Consider the following 3745-nt stretch of genomic DNA (forward strand, 5'->3'; position numbering starts at 1 on the left):
ACCGCATGTCAAGTTGCAGCCATTGGAGGTTCCCGAGTGGAAGTGGGAACAGATCACTATGGATTTCATCACCAAATTGCCGAGGACTGCCAGAGGAGTCGATGCCATTTGGGTGATTGTGGATAGGTTGACGAAGAGTGCACACTTCCTTGCCATCAGTGAGAGTTCTTCAGTGGAGAAGTTGGCGGAGATATATGTGAGAGAAGTGGTATCTCGGCATGGGGTGCCGATCTCGATTGTTTCAGACCGTGATGTGCGCTTCACTTCCAGATTCTGGAAGAAATTCCATGAGGAGCTGGGTACTAAATTGCATTTTAGTACCGCATACCATCCCCAGACAGACGGCCAGAGTGAGCGAACGATTCAGACGTTGGAGGACATGCTTCGAGCGTGTGTGCTAGATTTCGGGGGTAGCTGGGATGCGTATTTACCCTTGGCAGAGTTTTCCTACAACAACAGCCATCATTCGAGCATTGGTATGCCACCCTTTGAGCTGTTGTATGGTAGGAGGTGTCGAACCCCCATTTGCTGGGGAGAGGTGGGGCAGAGAGTGATGGGCAGTACAGAGATCGTGCTTCAGACGACAGAGCAGATTCAGCGGGTTAGACAGAGGTTATTGACCGCCCAGAGCCGACAGAAGAGTTATGCAGACAGACGCTGATCTGAGCTTGAGTTTCAAGTCGGCGACTTCGTTCTCCTGAAGATCTCTCCTTGGAAAGGAGTGATTCGATTCAGGAAGAGGGGCAAGTTGGGACCCCGGTATATTAGGCCATTTCGTGTGATCGCAAGGATAGGCCGGGTAGCCTATCGTTTGGAGTTGCCAGCAGAGTTGGGGCAGATCCACGACACTTTTCATGTGTCGCAACTGAGGAAGTGTATAGCCGATGAGTCGGCAGTGGTTCCATTAGAGGATATTCAGGTGGATGCGAGCCTGAATTATGCCGAGAGACCACTGGCCATCAGGGATCGGAAGATCAAGGTTTTGAGGAACAAGGAGGTACCTCTGGTGTTGGTTCAGTGGCAACACCGGAAGGGATCGGAAATGACTTGGGAGCTGGAGCGTGAGATGCGGGAGCAGCATCCGGAGCTATTTTCAGAGTGAGACTTCGAGGGCGAAGTCTAATCCTAGTGGGAGAGAGTTGTAACAGCCCGGAATTTCAGGTATTGTTATAATTATGTTCTTGGGTGTTTTAAGAGGGGACTCGGCGAGTTGGAGCCTAGACTCGCCGAGTAGGATCGCGGATCTGGTCGCGGGTTCGCGACTGGACTCGACGAGTCCGGATATGGACTCGGCGAGTCTGCGCTGTTTAGCGAAAACCCTAACCGTTCAGGTTTGGGACGTATATGAGGGACCTTATGGCCGTCATTGTTCACCCTAGCCTTCTGAGAGAAACCCTATTTCGATTGTGAGCATCTGGAGCAAGGTTGAAGACCATTGTTGATTTTGGAAGTGTTGTTTTGCAAGGAAGAAGAGGCTTGGTTAAGGGAACAACAAGAGAAGCCACGTTCTGAGGATTTGGGGACACAGAGAGCACGTTATTCAGGTAATATTTCGCGTGCATTCTCTTATGTTGATGTGTATATGGATTTAGGGTTTATGGAACCCTTTTGTGGCTAGATTGAATGTTACCTTAGTCCCCCAAACGATTGGAACCCTGTATTGGGACCTTTGGAGGTCCAGAATGTCCCATGCCTGAGCATTTCGGGAATCAATGGAGGTTTTGGATTGGAATCCTTATGCCTTAGGTCAAAATGTAAATTATGAGTCATGGGGTGTATTATGAGCACCGAAATGAGGACATTACGTGATGAATCAGTCTAGGAAGGCCAGACCTACGAATGGTCGGAGCAGTTCTGACCTTAGAAAGCAGTTTGAGCGGTTGCATGGCATGGACTCGCCGAGTCCGATGAACAGACTCGGCGAGTAGCTTGAAGATTAACTGGGACTCGTCGAGTTGTTCTTCAGACTCGGCGAGCTGAGTCGGGGTGGCCCCGCGATTCTTCCAGGAGGAACTCGTCGAGTCAAGGAGGATACTCGACGAGTAGAAAGGGAATCTTAGAGAATTGGTGAGGACGTCTAGACTCGCCGAGTCGCCCTAGCACTCGCCGAGTCCGATCAAGTTGACCGTTGACCGTTGACCAGAGTTGACCTATGTCTGACTTCTTAGGGATAGTCAAACTTAGAAGATAAAAGTGTTAATAAGAGATATATGATGTTATAGGGAGATTGTAGCTCGGTGGATCGAGCACGAGTGATTTCGGGATTTGCTAGCTTTCGATATTCACGAGGTGAGTCTTCTCACTATACTGTACCCGGAAGGGTTTGACTGTATGACCGGAAGGTCAGATATGATATGTGATATATGTGCTATATGTGGTAAGTTATTTGTTATACGTGCTATGTATGTTATGGGCCGGAAGGCGATTATGTTACGGGCCGGAAGGCATTATGTTATGGGCCGGAAGGCGATTATGTTATGGGCCGGAAGGCGATTATGTTATGGGCCGGAAGGCGTTGTGTTATGGACCGGAAGGTCGGCGTGGGTAGGACCGGAAGGTTTACCCAGTAGGGACGGAAGTCCCTTGAGACACATGGACCGGAAGGTCAGGGCCTGGAAAGGCGTATGTGCGTAAGTTGTATATTGGGCAACTCACTAAGCATTTATGCTTACAGTTGTTATGTATGTGTTTCAGGTACTAGCGAGGACCGTGGGAAGGCGCCGGCGTGATCTGTACACACTGAAGGATGTTTTGTGATCTTGGGATTTAGATGATTTGCATTTTGACATGACACTTGAAATGTTTATGCCTTGTTTTGAATGAAAATATTATATTTTGAAATGAAAATTTTGTTTGAAAATTTACGGTGTTACATAAGTGTTTTTCAAAAATAATATATTTACTAGTTTATCAATTAAGTGACAATTAATGTTGAATAATACAAAAATGCATAAACACATATTTAAAAAAAAACTATTAATTTCATCCAATAATGTCATATGTCAAAAAGGTTACAAAAATATTGTAGATTACATGTCAAATGCTAAAAAACATTGCAAAGTTAACAAAAATATCACCAAAAGTCTGTCGATACAAAATATCACTTGTAAATAAATCCTGCAACAAAAGATGGATATTCTTCATGGATTCCATCAATATTAGAATATGTGTACTAAACTTTGTTGCCCCCAACCTGAGAACAAATTGCATATAATGTTCCAGTTATAAAAAATGATCTTTCTTTCACTTCGTTTCTTATTAGAGCGTTGTATGTTCAGATAAATGAAAGATCATTGCTACTTCTTGCATATAACCTACTGTTTCAATTATAATAGTGAAAGTAGGATGTTATATTCCTCAAATAAACATAAAATGATCATTCTTTCAATTCATTTATGGTAAATATGACTCGAGCATTAGGAGCACTTGGACCTCAATGGAGCACTTGGGGTTCATGGAGCATGTGGCAAAATAACGGATCTTCTAAGCGAGGAATGGATCATCAGACAAAGGAATTGATCAAGTGCCAAAGGAACAGATCATGTTCAAGGGGGTTTGGAGCACCTGGAAGTACTTTGGAGCATTTGGAAGAGGTTCGGAGCACTTAGAAGAAGGGATATGGATCAACAATGGGTCCTTGTTTCGCCACATAATGAAGAGATGGGTCAAGAGGTATGCTCTTGCGCCATCTTGTTCTCCTCTTGTGCCATCTTCTTTTCCTGTTGAGCCATGCATGGCCTTGTTG

The sequence above is a fragment of the Lactuca serriola genome, chromosome 4, assembly GCF_051521515.1.
Source record: "Lactuca serriola cultivar US96UC23 chromosome 4, Lser_US96UC23_V15, whole genome shotgun sequence".
Classification (NCBI taxonomy): domain Eukaryota; kingdom Viridiplantae; phylum Streptophyta; class Magnoliopsida; order Asterales; family Asteraceae; genus Lactuca; species Lactuca serriola.